The following is a 19,257-nucleotide window of genomic DNA, read 5'->3' as shown; positions in this document are numbered from 1 at the left end:
ACTTTTTTCGTTTCAATGAATTTTGATACTTCATTGTATTTAGCAATTTCATTACTATTTTCTTCTTTTTGAGAGATGACAACATATAAATGATAGAATCTCTATTTTCTCACTTGTACAGGTATCATGAATAACGAATTTTATTTTGGAGAAACTTTGAATTCGCTAGTTGATCATGAGATTGTTGCACTTGGGAGGATGCATGCAATACATCCAAATTGCCATGGAGAAACACTTGAAGATGGATATATTAATTCAATGGCTATTGATAAATGTTTAAATGTAGCAGCATATTTGCCATTCCCAATAATTGATCCAATGAAGCTTCACGAAACTGTAGGTGGTTTTGCAAAATGGGGAAAGAAAGATGTGGTGGTTGTTTCAAACTCAATAGCAATTCATGACAGAGGAGATGATTACGAATCAAACCATGTCCTACCTTCTGAGGATATTGATGTGCTTAGCATTCGTGAGAGTTGGAGAGAATGTAGACTGATGCTATGGATAGAAGGCAACACTATGTGTGTTGGGACAAGGGTTATATTATTGGCTTTTCCATATGATGTGATAAACTTTGAATTGCTAGGAGAAGAGGATGTTGGTGTGGTGGTAGATAAAGCCCTTGATCAAACCACAGGAATATACATAGATGACAACCTCCACTGTGTCACTTTGGAAAGATGTCCTATTAAACAAGTCATCTTTGATGATGGAACATCGTTGCTACAACAACAATCATACATGCAATTTGTCTCTACAAATGCTTGTGCCAAAAACATGGAAGATACCAATTAAGATTATGTTTTTGCAAAAAAATCAATTTTTATTCAAAAGAGATCATATTGTCTGGTCAATAGAAAGCCTTGAATTATTGCTCCTAAAGGTGCAAACTTGAGGACTTCTATGGACTCCATTTCACAGGTTTCCATGATTGATTGTTGCCAAGAAAAGTATTGTTAGTTTGCTGATAGAGAAGCAATGCAGCAATTACGTAAATACTTTTGGGGATTGCAATTTGAAGACCTCACAAACTATGTTTATGACAAGTTTGAATCATCATGCAGGATTGATTACTTGGGAACAAGGAAGTACAACTGCATCTTCAATGGACAAGTGGTATGTGGAAGGGCATGGTATGAGATTCATGGGATCCCAAAGACATCTTTTTATAAGTACAAAACACAATTTGAGCATGGCATGAGGAGGGCAATGCATGGAAACAAGGGGGTAATAAAAGTAGCTTGGGATCACACAGAGATGGAAAGAGCCATCCTTAGATACTTTGTTAAGAAGAATGCAGAGAAAATGCCACACAAGAGTGAACAATGCAAGATGGATCAAGGGAGACACAATTGGTCATCTCAGATGTTTACAAGTAGGTAGATATATGGGAAAAAGTAAATACAACATTGAGTGGTATTGGATGTAAGAAAATGTCCTTATCCACCTTCAATCGTATTTGGAACACAGAGTTCAAGCATGTAACCTTAGCAAAGACAAGTGGGTTCTCCAAATGTAGTATTTGCTCAAAGATCAAAGAGCAACTTGTAGCAACAAAGTGTCTTCAAAAGCGAAATTTGCTTCTAAAGAAGCATCAATGTCACATGCTACAGCAACAAAGTTATTGGAACATATACTACAGTTGGCGCTTGGCCTCAGCATTAGATCTAGATAAAAACTTGTGCGTCATACATGATAAAATGGACCAGCAAAAGACAACTATCCCTAGGTTAAGGCTTCAATCAAAAGAGACTGAAAGATCTACTCAACTACCAGTTTCTTTAACAGGCATGATTGCACATGGACATGGAGAAGGTAGATATGGACATTTCTCACTCGATCTATGGCCTCATGATCCTAACTTCACAATTGCCTCATTGTCATTGTGCTTTAGGAACTTGGAGCGACTACACAGGCATGCAAATGGTGATCTACAAGTAGATGGAATGCCAAGATCAACCTATGTGCTACTAAATGCCCTCAACTCGAAAAAAGCACTAGACCACCATCAAGGTGTTGCACAAAATAAATCATGCATGGAAGATAATACACCACAAGATGACCATCATCATTTCGAACGATTGTTAGAGAACTTACTACTTCAACTTGATAATTGTGGATCAGAAAATAAAAATCGCTATCTCTTTGCATATCTATCATTGCTTGTTGCATGAGGAACATTCAAGATGATCTAGCTTGGGTTTCTCATGGTGGGTCATACACATGAAGACATCGATGCAATGTTCAAAAAATTTTCAGAGAAGCTAAGGATGAGCATGACCTTCACTTTTCCTCATCTTATGAAACATTTTCAATCATGCCAAATGAAAGTTCCTACACCTTTCTTATTAACACATGTACCTGACTTTAAGAGATACATTGAGGGATACTTGTGTGATTCCAAAGATACACTTGTTGGTCACTCAAAACGTCTTCAATTTCAGTTTTATATGCAAGGAGATACACCTGTCATGCAATACAAGATGCATCCAAAGTCCCCAGATTGGTTACCAAGAGAAGGTGGCATTGAATTATGGAAGAGAGACCTTGCAGGAAAGCCTACTCTTCCAAAGGGTATTCCAATGTTGTTGCCCATGTTTGAGTACGTTAAGGATCATCAAGTAGTAAATGGAGTTAAAGATTATTTGAAGTATTGGGAAAGATGGTCAAATGTACAAGGACCTGAAGCAGAGTTCAAAAAGTGTATAACACCAGTGATTGATTATTGGAAACATATGATCTACACTCTTCAAACTCCAAATGTCCAAGAAGATTTATTTTTCATAGATTTTTGGCCAAGAACACAAAGTGATGTAACCAATATAGATGTAGATAATGCAGATGACTTTATTGGATTGGAAGAGTTGAATGATCACTATTGTGGTCCTCTAAGCAAACGACCCAAACATGCATTTTAACCAATGCTTGATTTTAAGAAAGATGGCTTTGTGCTTGTTAGACCTTCAGATCCAGTATATCCAATATGGCTTGGTGTTGCACAAGGGTTGATACAAATAGAAATTCCAAAAGCTTCAACAAGGTATGTATGCAATATTGGGCACCAGTTGTAGTCGTCAAAATGCTACAGATGCAGAGCTGTATTTTAATTGTTGGGATAAATGTTGGATGTGCAACAAAAAAGATCTTGAACGATGGGAAACAATAGATAGCATTGTCTTCTCTTGGATGAAGAAATGTAAAAAATCTCCCGAAAAAATTAAAATTTCCCCAAAGGTAGTATTGAAGGCTAAAGAAAGTCTACAAGAATCAATCGACTGAATATTTTCCTTGAAGATTTTCAAGGATATTAAAACTAAGGTGTTTATTAACACCACCTTTTTGAGTTCTTTTCAATCTCTTGGAAAAAACCATAAGCAATAATATGTTCCATTACACCAAGTTCCAAATTAATGAAATTCCCAAAATTCATGAAATCCATTTTGATTTGGTTTTCCCATATTGATGGGAAATTCCCAAAATCCCAAATATGGAGTTATAGAGTTTAATGGTAAGGGGCCTAAGGTTGAGACCAACACTAAGACTTGGATAAACGGTAAATGGAGGATTATTTCTTTGCTATGCTAGAACAAGTGCATGCAACTAATCAAGCCATGATTAACATGTGCGACTCGCCAAAGAAGCACACCTTTGGTGGAAATAGTGGCCCCATTATAAAGTGGTCATCAAAACTTCTCAATCCTAGGAATAGATCAAAGTAATTATTCAAGGAAGATATCTATTTGCATCCTATCAAATCTATAAGATGGATAAATTATTTGACAAATTCTTCAACTTGAAGAGCAGAGGCTTATCACAGATGGATAATATTCTCACTTCATGACACTTGATGCACTAGAACCAAAGGATGCCACCAGCAAAATATTGTCAAAAAATGTGAGTTTTATGGCCTTGATGTGCTAGAAAAATAGCTCCAAATACCAAACTCTAGACCAAGGCCATACAATTCACATTTTCTAGCAAGATTTAATTGGTGGCATCCTACGGACCTAGTCCACCTTTGGTTAGGTTTGGTCACATTTTAATAAATCTAGTTCAATTACTAATCATATTTTTGTTTGGACAATTTGAGGACATACTTTACATTGATGAGTTTGCTTCACATCAAGGAGGATTAAGGCATGCAAAATGGCAGAAGGACTTAGCCTTGAGTACATTGGCCACCTTAATATTGATGTAGTTGTCTTCCATAAGATGTGTTCACCTGGAGGGGATGAGAAAATAATAAAGATTAGAGTGTTGACGAAATTTGCATTGTTTTATAATGTGCCTAAAGCATCCATCATGGAGAAGGTGGTTCTTGTGAAGTGCAAAAAGGTTCTACACTTGTTCAATGAAGCATGTGGTGGAGCAATTTGCATGGTCACTACTTTGGGTGAGCTCGATGTGTGTGTGTGTGTGTGTGTGTGTGTGTGTGTGTGTGTGTGTGTGTGTGTGTGTGTGTGTGTGTGTGTGTGTGTGTGTGTGTGTGTGTGTGTGTGTGTGTGTGTGTGTGTGTGTGTGTGTGTGTGTGTGTGTGTGTGTGTGTGTGTGTGTGTGTGTGTGTGTGTGTGTGTGTGTGTGTGTGTGTGTGTGTGTGTGTGTGTGTGTGTGTGTGTGTGTGTGTGTGTGTGTGTGTGTGTGTGTGTGTGTGTGTGTGTGTGTGTGTGTGTGTGTGTGTGTGTGTGTGTGTGTGTGTGTGTGTGTGTGTGTGTGTGTGTGTGTGTGTTTTTAACTTCCTATTTTATTGTTTTTACAAAAGAGAAGGGGAAGATGGGATACTCACCCACCTAAAAATGATACCCTCCCCTTGATTTTTTAAATGATAAAATGGACTTTCAAAGTGGCCACTCCTCTCCCTTGTACAAAAACCTATCGAAATATATATAAGATTTTTTGTTCTCTTTTCCCCATTGTCTAACATGTCACCCCCTTCTCCAATTTTTGGTGGATAAAATTTTGGTATATCTAATAACTCTTCTACTCCCATTTCAATTTCAAGCCCCACCAAATTCCCTGTGCTAACATACCCCACACCCCTCTAAAAATATTAGCATATTTGATTACACATGGCAATTCCTAATGATTAGCAAAAATTTGGGTAATTTCTAATTAGATGAAACATTAGTCCCCCCCTTTAAAAATCTCCTCTCCCCTTGCCACCACAAGATATCTCATTATTCCATGACTTAGGCAATTGATCCCCCCCCCCCCCCTTCACCTATAAATAAAGTGTATTTTTTGAAGAGATGCCATGAGAGGAAAATCATGGCACACCCATGCCAATGCGAGATGATCAAATGATAATAATAGCATGAAAGTTGAAAATGAAATGTGAAGGCGTAACTCCTTCAACCTAGGATATCCCAAAGGTGAATGATCATGATGTGCATCCCAAGGAAAATGATCAAGACTTGTATTCCAATGTGATCTATGTGACTTTCTTTTATCTATTTTCTTCTCTTATCCACCTTTTCTCTTTATTAACCATGATGTCCTCGCATAAGAAGCTTCACATAGCAAGACTAACCGTCCAATGAAGTAGGACTGTAATGAAGAAAACCTATGAGAGAGCAGGAGAGAAGGGAGATACTGTAGAGAGAAGAGAGAATGAGGGAGAAGATGAAATAAGAAGAGAGAGAAGCAAAAGAGAGAGAACGACAGGAAAAGGGAGAGAAAGAGAAGGGAAGCCATGAAAGGTGGAAGGAAGGGTAAAAGAGACTTGACTATTGATATAACTGCTCCCTAATTCAGTCTGTCAACATCTTAAATACCCCCACTAGTGTAACCAGGTATTCCCATGCTAACCCCATGTCCTACCCATCTATCCCCACTCTTTTATATTCCATCCCGACCTTAGAGGTTTTTTCCCTAAAAAATACAAAGAGGACTTATTGGTGGGTGTGGCTCATAGAGGGAGGGTGGTTTAGAGAGTACTACTTTGTTTAGCATTTCAATGATAATATAGGTATGGGAAAGTATAATCTCATATGGAATTGGGACATAAAAATGTGTATGGGATGCAAACAACATGTGCAATTGATAGCATATGAGTTTGGCAACCAATACTTGACAATTAAGGATTAACCAAATAGTGGACAACATGTTGTCCAAAATGGGCCTACTGTAGGAAAACTGGTCATAACTTCCTATGGGCAGCTCTAATTGGGACATATGATATGTCAAAATGAAGGTCATGAAGCATACTTTCTACCCATATAGGTGACACTTGAATATTACTAATGCAAGGTTAAAAAATTTTCTAAAGTATTGTACTATCTACAATGTAAACTAGGGCAAAGTTAGCTAATCCTCAATCAAAATTGCACCCTTGGAGTAGGGGGAGGGGCTTGCACTAGTGAAATGTTTATGAGGTAGGGATTTTCCCGAACCATTCCTTCCCTTGGGATAAAATGGATAACCTACATGATAAGCATCAAGAGCATGAGGTTCATCCATGCAAGCATGGATTTATGCATTACCATCAAGGTCAAAAGGATAATTGTGATCCAATGCATCCGCTATATCATAGAAGTGATTCATGGTGTCATCCTCAAGCAATGATTGTGGCACAAGATCCACACTAACCCACATGGTAGCATGCACTGACTCATCCATAAATGCATTAAGAACCATTGTGCCATCTAGAACTAGAGTAGATGAGGTTAAATCACTATTGCATTCACTTCATCAACCCCTAGGCATTGCATGTCCATGAGCCCCACATTCGTGGTCCCTACTGGGCAATCAAAGTAAGGGGCCTTGGGTTGATGGAATGCCTTCTCATGGAGCTACAATAAAATGCTATCTTCATGACATCATTCTCTGTCACAAGAAGCATCATGTTGCTCATAAGGATGCTCATGCTGCTCATAGTAATGATCAAATGACTGATGATATCAAGCACTCCGTTGTTGCTAATAGTGGTATTGCTCCCCACATACGTACACATACATTTGCATGATGATGCCCATGGACATAAGCTTGCCCAAATGGCTATCCATGCTCGTGACCATAATGTAGCTCATAAAAATGTGCATAATTACTAGGTGCATGCCGATGCTCATAATAGGCACAATTATCATATGCATGTTGAGCATAAGTAAGCACATGTTGTTGCTTTTGTGCATTGAACCCATGCTAGTGGTCATGGTACTCATAATTTCCATGAGAAAGCCCATATTGTTGCTCATAATCATGTTGATCCATCCTTTTAATTGTAGCCATTTGAGCAAATTGAGTAATAAAGGCTACAAGTTTGTCATTGATTGCCTTGGTTCGCATGTTGGTGACTGAGGGGGTTGAGATCACTCAGTCCATCTTAGACATGAATTGACTATGTTTCTCAATTAGTTGATTATGGCTTGCAGTCAGAAGAGCTTCTTGTTGCCATAGAGTAGCATTCAATGCATTCATTTAGGGATTCCAAGAGTGAGTAAAAGAAACTAGAACTAGGAGCAACGATTCAAATTATTTAGCTATTGCTCACTACTAAATGCCCAATGGACCTCTCAAATACTCATAATAGCCTACTTCCGTTTCTACATGTTGTTGCTTTTGATTCTTACCTTTGAATTATGAAATCCTACTTAATTGACCCCTTAGATATACTGCATGATGGCTTGCTTCAATGTCTACAATTTTTAGTGTTGTAAGCCTTGTAATTTTCCATAAATGTAATATCCTTCAGTTTCTATAACAATTTTTAGTGTTGTAAGTCTTGTAACTTTCCATAAATGTAATGTCCTTCATTGTGTATAACAATGTAGCTGCCATCACTATTCAATACTGGAATCACTACATCATTTAGTTCTCATCCATAATTGTAGTTGCTATTGCATTTAGTGTTTTCTACCCACTCTCTTGATCTAAGTTTACCTCAGGATGTCTAGATTGCAATCTTGCTCTTGCTCTAGGCTTCCTCACTAAAGCCAGGACATATATCTCCTTCAAGCATTAGTTCATCTTTTATGCCACCTACCTACTTGAAGGGATGTTCCAAGCTCTGAAAGACATGCTCTATTGAGCAAGAAGATAAACTAGTGTTGTGTCATTTGTGACTTTACTGATTCCACCAAAAATGTTAAGGACAAGGACATTAAATGACTAATATTGATGAAACTTGTGGATTATGTGGCATAAGAAAAAACAAAGCTCAATGAAGCTGCTAGTGAGGACAGTTTTAGAAGGATATCCCTTAATTTGTTTAGGTCATTGCTTGTTCCACTGCATGATGCTATAGGTGTTGATCCCTTCGACATGGAAGAGGAAGAGCCTACAATGGGCCTTTCATGGCAACATTTACAACTGGTTTATGAATTGCTTCTCTAATATCCAATTTCTCATTCCCTGATGCGAAAGATTGGCTACGTGAGGTACATCATGAGTTCCATCATTGTCCATAAGGAGATTCACAAATCCATTCTCAAATATGTCTATAAGATAGTAATCAACTCAATTCATTCACAGACATCATAGCTATGAGAGGAAGGCACAATATTTTCTAGTTTTCCTTGCATTCATGAAGGCTACATTCTAAACTCGTGCTATATTCACATGGATGATTTTGTTGGGATGGAGAAGCATGCATCAATGGCCTATAGTGGGTGGCAAATCCCACTGTTAGTCTACAAAAAGTGTTAGTGGAGGAGCTCCTTTGAAAAAGAAAAGTGTTGCAAAAGTTAAAGTTCAAAAACATGTTAGTGAGTTGAATATGGCCAAGTCAACATCCATCTATTTTCCAAATGTGAACAAAGACTTGTTGAACTTTGAAATCATAATACGGCCAGATGAAGGCTATTAAATGATACATAATATCTGGCACCACCAAAAGATGCCTTATGAGCTAGAGACCCCATACATCCAAATGCACTAAGTGCAAGGGTCTATAGCTATTTCTAACATGTCTGACAAATAGAAACCTCACTTTCTTTTCAAACTGACAAGCGGAATGAACATGTCCTAAATTTGTATATTTGAACTTTTGCAAGCCAAGTATGATCAGCTTTTGCTGCATAGTTTTCAACATTTGTATGTTACCGTGACCAATGGATTTATGTCAAATTTCCACGTATCTAATAGCTCCATTATCATGGGAAAACAAGGCTCCCTTTAACTAAGGAATAGATGCATCCAAAGTGAGCATCCTACCATCTAGTAATCAATTTGCAGTCATTTCCATTCTCTTCTATGAAACATCCATCTCTATTGAATTTGACTTGTAGATTCTACTTTGCTACCATTTCTCCAATAGACATGAGATTCTTAGTGATAGATGGAGCGTGTAATATATCATACAAACTACTATTCCTACCATCATGCACTTTTAACGATACCACACATGTATGTTGAATATCATGTTGTATATCATCGCTAGTGCTACATACATAGCCATGAGAGCCTGGAGTCATCTCATCAAACCATTCACCATGAAAATTCATATGATTAGATGCACCTGAGTCTATATACCACTATTTATTAGCCTTTCCTTTCTTAGGTATATCCTTAAAAACATATGCATAGCAAGCAACCTATCTATGTGATCATCATGAGTGTTACTCGAAGATGCATAGTTGCAATGTTGTCTAACTTTTGCTTTCAGGTCAGCTTTCTTTTTATGATAGTCCTTTGCTATGTGTCCATACTTTCCATAGTAAATGACAATCTTTGTCTCTATTACACTAGCAAAGAATCACCTCTACCTCTAATTGATCCCCCCATGCCTCTAAATTATCCAGATTCTCATTGGTCTTGTACATTTTAACTCTGCCATGCATTTTGTCATTGTTGTCCATAGGTATCTTGAGTGTCTTCATGACCTCGAAAAGCTCCACGAGCTTTGCCAGGAGTCTAGTTCATCACTGACTCAAATAGAATATAGTATCTCTACTCTATGAGGTACTAGACCTTGTATTCAAGCCAAGCTTGACTTCAAGGTACTAGACCTTGTATTCAAGCCAAGCTTGACTTCCTTATGTAGTGACAAAGCAAGGAGCTCATCCCAATCAGGGAGGTTTGTCCTTATAGAGATTGGTGTATCAAAAGCCTTATATTATTTTTTCAAACTATTCAAGGTGAGTACAATCATATCATCATCATCATCATCAACTTTGGAACCAATAGTAGCAAGCTAATCTGCTCGAGGGGTTCACTATATATATATATATTCTCTATATAACGTGCATTCATGGCCTATTTATAAATATCCTAATCTGTGAATTTTTCTTGAGTAAAACACAACCCTTTTCTATTCAATCTGTAAGTAATCCTTTTATATGACACCCTTCTTTATGCATAAAATGTATAAAAATGGTGTTTTAAAAACCCCTTATTTTGAACTCACGATATATATACATATATTCATGAGTGACCTCCCCGAGCTAATCTGCAATGGTTTTAATCTTGTTGTATAATCACGAATACTCTTGCCATTGCTAGCCATATTATTGAACTTTGCTTCAACTGTACTTTTCGTGTATGAGTAACATTACCATAATTCTTCGCATGAGAATTTTCCAAGCATCCTTTGAAGACTTAAAACTAGTAATCTGCATAGCCATGGCATCCAAGATGCATAACGAGAACCAATGCAAAACCTTTCTAGCTCTTTCTAACCATTGCTTATGAACTCTCACTTGCCCTGCAGTTAGATTACTTTCTAAAAGTCTCGATTCAGCTTCATCTCCTATGCAAAGATCCCAATAGCCTCTTCCTATCACGAATTTTTGCATTCTAGATTTCCACAAAGCAAAGTTCTTGTTGTCAAGCTTCTCCCCCACAATCTGAGTAATATTTTTAGTTCCTATTGCATTAGCCATAGTGCAATACTCAGCAATTTAAGGTAATGCAATAGCTTTTCAATTAGGCAACCACAATGCCATCAGACAATCTTCAAGAATCTAACATTATTTACAAGTTGCAGCTACAAATATCATCAACTTCTCAAATAGAAATTGCAATTCAAATTTTTGATTAAAATTATCCTACAAATATCCTCATGTAAGCACATGACCTCTATAGAGTCAATACATTTAGTTGAGGTACTTAGTTGTGGTAACATACCAGTTTATGGGATCCCTATGCAAGTCTGTAGCTGTAAATTCTATTACAATAATGAAAATATAGCCAAACTAAGCATAATTTAGGCTCAAATATGCTTATAAATGTCACATAAAATTACCACACCATTCTAGCATCAAATGTGTAGATGTAGGCATCACTAGGTGCATCAAATCTATGCTGACATATACTGAATGCCTTCCATCATTTATGATATACAAGCAGCTTGTTATGACTATCAGCAAAGAACTTTGTAATAACTAGAATGTCTTCTACCCAACAACCCCTCAATACATCCTAGATACTTGCCACAACATCTGAGAGTTGATACATACTCAAGCAGGCATCACTAATTGCATATACACCAAATAAGTGCAAGAAGAAAAGTCCTTACACAAATAGTAACCAACCAAGGACCTATTTATCAACTTGTAAATCAGTCCAAATCTGAGCATTCAATGCTCATAGCATTCCACATATCATCCCATAACCATGTGGTAATATCCAAGGATTAATGAGCATCAACACATGCTTCAATAGGTTCCACACATCACACACATGTATCAAAGATTTAGGATAGCACCTCGCCTATCAAATATCTTCAATTTTGATCTTTAGATCCTCAAATCCGTGTTTTCGATGTATGAGAATGATGTTGTGTTAGCTAACTATCCCACAAATGTTGAATATGTCAATGTCAATGGGTTGGAATCCTCTTATCAGTGTTGTAGGCAAAAAAGAGGTGCAAATTTCCAACTCTGTGCTAATTCCTAGATATGTGGCTGCTGCCTACGGATCCTCAATGAGAACTTATCAAGTGTTGGATAGCTCCATTATATGAGCTATGTACCCATCAACTACAAGGGCTAAAGATGCTTGCCCTTTTCAACTTGGTGCCACCCCCTTTGGCACTCAAACACTAGGTGCAAATTTTTGCTAGTCATGCCATCTTATTGGTGTGAATACATGTCCAGATTAGCTCAACCACAAGCTCCAATGTCAAACAACAAATCCTCTTTACAAGCATCAATAGGCTACTCTGACACATGTAGGGTTTAAAAGCACACAGTTCCATACCATTCATGTAAATCTATGGCTACAAGTGTTGCAAGAAAATCTTTTTCACAAGCTACAGATCTGAGTCACTCTCGAGGTTCCAACTCCTTCAAGATTGATCTCCTACGCATCACAAAGCCAAGCTCTTCTGCTCTAATACCATGTCAAAATAACAAGAAAGAAGAGATAGACAAAGACATGGAGCTAAAACTGAGAGAGCAATGTACTCTCTCTATCCTTCATTATTCCATCACACTAAGTAAGTAACAATAGTATATAGAGCTAAGTCTATCAACTAACCATAGTCAACTAGCTATAGTTAACCTACCCGACTTATTGAATGGATGCACGTGTCTAGTCGAGCTAGGCTACAGCTATCTAATGTCAGTCATAAGTACTATTAAGCTTGAATCTCAACATGGATGGTGCTAAATGTTTGTAGGATGGTTTATGTATTGTTATGAGCAGTGCTTAGTACAAGATGGTTTATGTATTGTTATGAGAAGTGAATGCTTAGTTTAGGACTTAATTTTTGTTGGTAACATAGTTGGTTGGTTGGTCATAGCTTGTGGGTAGCTTGTTTGTCACTGTTATTAGTTGTATAAACAACCATTGATGCTCATATGTCCATGTATTTATTGACTTCCAAAGGTTATGGTACATGGGAAATATGCTTTGAGGCTGTGATGAGTAGAGAATACCTTGGCCATAGCAAAAATTTCACTGCTAGTTGCTTCAAACTGTTGTTTGTTCATTAGTTGTTGGGAGATATCTACATGAGATTTATGCAGTCAATCATGTCTGCATGAAGTGCTACTATCTACTCATGGATGATGAGTCCTCATATCCACATAGAGATAGAAATATTTCAAAGAGAGTTATTCAATGTGCAAACATTACATCCACCATGTGCAAACATCATATCCTCTACCTCTCACCACCTAGTTCCCAGTTGCTACCACAGGTCTTGTGGTCTGCTTGAAAAACTGCCTCAAGGGTACCTAAGTGGCTGTTGATTTTATAGAAATTCAATTTTACTTGTTTGAAAGAGGATACTGCAACAAGAGATAATTTAGCTGACATTTTGGCCTATAAAAAGCTTGCTAAAAGTGAAATTGTTATAAAACAATAGTTGATTATGCATCCTCAAATTCATGAGAAAATGAAGGACAAAGATGCCACTTTTTGTTTAGAAGAATATTGAAAAGGAAGGTTTGGGATTCGCCATTTTGAATGCCAAGGTTAAGATTTTTTTTTAGAAAGTTTGGAAAGAAAGGAAATACAAAGCAATAATGACCCTGAATATGCAAGTTTATATGATGGTCTAAAACAATGTATTCATGTGGAATATAAAAAGGTAGTATTAACCCCGATGCAAAGAAAGCAAAAGAAAATCAAAAGACGTAAGGAAAAGCGCAAAAAGGTAACCCAACAGAAAAGTAGGAGGAAAAAGACCAAAAGCGCAAGGGCAACTTTAAAAGTCTAGGGTGAGTGCAAAAAGGAAAATGCATAATTTAAATATAAAAGCGCACCCTCAATTTTTGTAAAAGAGCGCCAAGCTCCCTCTTGTGCAATTTGTAAATGTAGACAGGCATGGGTGAAGGAATAATGTAAATAGGAAGAGAATCACGGAAGAGGACCTAGGCTAAAATGGCCAGTAATGTAAAAAAGGAATGGGCATCCAAGGAGGAGGTAGGGCATGTATAAAAGGTAAAAAGTGAATGAAGAAGCTCATTCTTATGTGTGGCAAAAAACTAGCTCTTTTTTTTCTTCTTCTTGCTCTTTCTTGTGCTTGTGCTTGAGAGAGGGAGCATGAGTGAATGAGGGAGTGAGTGTGTGAGGGTGAGGAACCGTGGTGGAGACACTCTCCATCATCTCCTCTATTCTTCTTCTCCTCTCTTCTCTTCTCTTGTCGCATGCACCGCAATGGATCTTGGAGCTTGGAGCTTGAGGATTGAGATTGCTTGAGCTTGCACCTTGGATCGTGGAGCTACCGAGAAGAGCTCGTGGAAGAAGGAAACTTGAATGGGCATGAAGGTAAGCTCACTACACTCATAGGTGTGAGAGTGTGCACGGCTATGTGAGAGGTAGCCATTGCACTTGACTTGGAATGCTTGAAACAATAAGTGATCCATGGGTCTTGGCGGTTGAGCATGAGCTCTCACATTTGATTCTATTGTTACTGAGACTGACACATTCAAGCTTTGAGTGCTTGCACACTCCGAATCAAGCATCGAAGTAGGTTTTGCCCCAAACCTGTGCTTGAGATACGTAGAAAGCGAGGGAGTCAGAGGGCATTGGACACATTTAAATGTAGATTTTCTCTTCTCCATTAATAGTTTGTACTCTTATGGTTTGTTGTAGATTAGTGGAAAAGTAGTGTAACCTATCCACAACTGACTTATTTACAAAACTGTGTACTACCACTATCTATCAGGATAGATACATATTTTTCATGAATAGTACCCTTCATATGGAGTGTATCAGGGTTCTTTAAACCTTCTAAGCATCCATGGGATTTGAAAAAAGGGTAGTGCCAACAAGAGGTAAACCTATCCCACGAGGTTTAAAAGGAAACAATATTCCCATTTGGGTCAAATGGAAATCCATTTATAACCTTGTAAGACTAATTAGGATCAAGATCCTCATAATGCTCTTCAAATTCAGCTTGTGTACTCACTATTGGTTCATCAAAAACCTTATCATCCCCATCCTCTAATACTATCATGTTATAATTCTTAGCCTTAGCATTCTTGAAAGTACACTTTGGTGCATGATTAGTCGTATACTTTTCACCATATTTGAAGCATGGACACTTTTCCTTTCTTTCTTTGAAAACATCCATAGGTATAAACTTGGCATTATTTACTAAATTATTTCAAGGTCTATTGTCACCTTGCCTAGGCTCCACTTTATGTCTTTTTGCTAGCTTTGAAGCACTTTGATGTCTTGAGGCATTTAAAGTAGGGTATGTAGGGACTTTGGGACTACTAAATGAAGTATTGACACCTCCATATTTTCTACCAAGGTTGCCCTATTTAGCAATAGCCCTTTGTTGTCCAAAAGAAGCTTGCATAAGAATGTTCTTTATATTCTTGTGAGCATACCTCTAAGATAACTCATTAGAATGAAATAATGTGGTGGGTTTCTGGGCCATAACATTAGCTGACAAATTAGGCTCCAAACCATAGATATACTTATGCAACTTTGCATCATTGATCACACTCTCTACATACATGGTAAGATTCAAAAACGGATTTGTATACTCTCTAAATGATAGAACACCATATTAGAGAATTTAGGACATTTCCAAGTCCCAATTCCAAATAAGTGATAAATATTTGACCACAAGCTAAATGTTGATCCATATTTGAATGTGGGATTTGAAAATGTAGCTTATATAGTATTTAGGATAGACTCCACTGTTAAGTAAGACAACAAGATTTTACTGAGGGTTATTGTTTGATGGTTGAAAGGATTGTTTATCTCTACTCTCTTTGTCTACTATTTGTGTTGCCACAAGCATAGAAATCTAAGAGCTAAGTTTGTCTAAAAAAACCTTAGTAGAAAGGTAAACTTCTCCAAAGAATCCTTGGTAGATTGAGCCATATATTCCATGACTTCCTTGGTGTACATGTTTGATTGAACCAACTATTCAACCACATGATCCAATTTAGAAACCAATTCCATATGTCTAATGGAATGCCTAGTCTCATGGTTACAAAGAGATGTATTAAGAGTATTATAAATGCCATATTCTTGAGAATCTTCCTCATCTTAACATGCCTCAGGTATTTCCTCACATGCTTCTCTAATTTGTTGATGAACATCATCATTAGGCTTGTTCTTTCCCTTGTTTCTAGCCATTTCTATTCACTAGTACAATGTAGTCCTCCTAGTAGACCTCCTGTTACAAAAATCCCTATAAATTTTTACCCTAATATCTAAATCAAGAACTTTTTTATAGAAATTAAAGCTCATAAATAGCTCTTTAGGATGAGCTATAGCACTCAAATTCAAAATCAAAAAATAATATTATGAAAAAATTCTTGTACTGCTATCTAAAATAGTCTTGCACCCTATAAAGACACTATCTTAGTGTATTCCTGCAAGTAATTTTTTTGGTTGTTAAGATTTATATGAGTAGGTTGGAGTAGCATAGGTGTTTTCCTTATGGTTTGGATGCATTAAGGTAAGAGGAAGCAGGGAAAAGAAGGGAAACAATTTATAGCGTTACAACAAAATCATCCAAGTCTCAAACTCAGACTCAAACTTGAACTTCATTATACCTTGGACATCCCCAGCCTCGAATGATTGAGACATCAAGCTTCGATGCGGCACACAACTCGAACTCGGATATCTAAGTCTACAACTCAGACACCACAACTTGAACAAGTATACAAAACAACATTTTTGGCACATCAAATCCATCCCAATGCTGGCACAACCCATAGGCCTCTAGATGCATAGAATGGCTCATAGAGTCAACAAACTCAAGAACCATGACCTGATGGTCCAAAAACAATTGTAGTCATTGACCATTAGTCGCTTATCCTACTAGAGACCTGAATTAGCTAACTGAGACCACTATCCCTTATATCATATATCTAGAATGCAATAGAGACTAGAATGGACCATCAAGAGTGGCCATCACACCCATACAAAGAAGCTGTAATTAGCTAAAATTGATTGGAAAGAGTGTGATCTGCATTGCTTCCTTTGAACTCGCATACTGCATCACTTAAACACTTAGAGTGCACAAAAAACCTGATTTTTCGATAACCACCACTTGAGTGTCTAAGTGCGTGTAACATTGAGGATTGTTTTGAATAACAAGGAACTCACATAAGATAACATAAGGCAACGAATCCACTACTAGAAGGAGACCCAGAGGCTTGTCATTGAGTTTCTTAAGGAGCAACAAAGACTAGCATGATTAAGGACACAACTTTACCCGATCTGACTAGCCTGATCGATACCATAGTTACTCAAGAAATCGCTAACATGTCAGGAACTAGCACCAACCTTAGAGATGATGAACTCAACTTGGGAGAATTCCTTGTTAGACTTCAAGCTCTACTTGGTTATCTTTGGTGTGAATGGTCCTATAGTGACCTTAGGTTGTAGTACTCTTTTTCTTTGGTTATGACTGACTAATAATGCATATGAGTGTGAGAGATCTTTGCTCTGCATTGTTGTTGGCTCCAACCAATCTCACACTTTCATCATGGTATCATAGCATGGTTCTAGCAAAGAGCAAGCATAACCAGGAGCTTATGGATTGCAGTCAATTGCAATCTCAAGTAAGTGATCTATGCTAGCATGGACAACGATGTGAGAAGCCATGGCAACAATATCTGCACATGAGACAATCTGTGGACAGGTAGTGGCCTTCACATAATCTATGAACAACAACGTCAATGTGGAGTGAGCACTCCCAAGCGTGCAATGAACTGGCCACAATTCTAAAAGGATGCTTCAAAGTTGCACCCAAGTGCTTGCAGGCCAATGTTGTCGAAGATGTGCGAGAGGCCATTCGTTTCGTGCTTGAGGTGGAGACAATACAGAGCTATCTACTATGAATGCATTAGTGCAAACTACAGAAAGTATTGCCTAGATAGAAAAAAGTATTGGTTTTGAGTTCAAGCATGCTGCAATTGTACAGCAGCATAGACAAAGCAAATGTAGAGGATTTGAGGCAGCTCTTTTTGATGCTTCAAGGGACATTCTTGTTCATACCTTTTAGTTTTTAGATGCTCACTCCCTGGGTAGCTGCTTTGGTCTACAGGTCATGGAATGTAGTAGCATCAGATGAATCTCTTTGGCATGCCCAATAGCTATATCATTTTGGAGAATCAAACCCAAGCTTTGAGAAAATTGGAAAGGCAATTTAGTGTGATAAAGGAAGAAATGGTACAGTACTAGGAAAGTCACCCTTGGACAAATCAGGCAACTAGAAGAGATTGTTTCAGGAGATGATAAAAAGATATCCTTTTTGGTGGTACAAGACCAACAGAGTTTTTTTCATGACTCGTGATTCTTTTGTATGGTTAAAAAGTGCTTGTAGGCACTCTCTAGTTTGTTCACTTTTTGGAAGTCTGCATCATAAGTTGAAGCCGTTGGTTCCAGTTCAAGTTTTATAATTGGTATTGAAAGACAGCTTGGCATCCAGCTCCTCATCAAGCAGCGATAGTGATTTTGATAATCAAGCTACTAAACTAAGACAGAAACGGGTATTAAAACTTTGGGCTTTTCCCAAGTCTCATCTAGAGATCGCTACATATGAACTTGAAGAGCTTTCAGCCACTCTGGAGAAAGTCATATGTTTGCAACTTGGTTGAATAGTTAGTATACTAAAGGGTTTAGGTACTGCAAAGAAGGCATTGCATGAGGCATGAGTGTAGCTAGATAACTGGGCAACTTATGTTGGTGGCAATTCTCTTGTTTTTCATATGTTCTAAGGAAGTATGGACATGTTTTTTTTTACTAAAAATAGCTCACTGCAGCATGCCTTGATGCTCATACATGTATGAATGCTGCTATATGATTATGCCTTACTATTTGGGTTGCTAAGAGCACAGAGTGTGAAATAAGGTTATGCTGAATGCTGCAATTTTTGCAATTTCAGTTTTTTTTTTTTTTACATGAATATGAGAAGCTTGTGTTACTATGATGATCACAATGCTTAAGTCTTGATGCTCAACTAAGAGTATACATGTTGGAACATGTTTGGACAAGTTTGGAAGCTTAGATTATGTGTATATTGCAGTGAATTTATTGTTGAAAACAGAAGGACTAAAACCGTCCTAAACATACGGTGAATAGAATAATTGTTTTGACCAAAGTGTTGCTAAAAATTATCATTACATTGGAAGACTGAAACCAATCAGTCAAAAAGTCTTGGTTTGCAAGGAGATAGACAGAGTTTGCAAAGGGCAAATGTTGAGAGAATGGACAACATTACCCAGATTGTGGGGGAAAAGCTTGACAACAACAATTATGCCATATGGAAGTTCCACATGGAAAGCTTCTTGATAGGAAAAGGCTACTGGGAGCTAGTGATTCGAGCGGAGGCTAAGCCCAAGCTGCCTACAGGTGACAAGCATCCCAGTTGCGAGCTCATCGAGCATGGACGGAGAGAGCACG

Source organism: Lygodium microphyllum, chromosome 7 (assembly GCF_053477565.2).
Source record: "Lygodium microphyllum isolate KBCC chromosome 7, Lygodium_microphyllum_v1.1.10, whole genome shotgun sequence".
Classification (NCBI taxonomy): domain Eukaryota; kingdom Viridiplantae; phylum Streptophyta; class Polypodiopsida; order Schizaeales; family Lygodiaceae; genus Lygodium; species Lygodium microphyllum.
Note: the sequence above shows the minus strand (reverse complement) of the source record.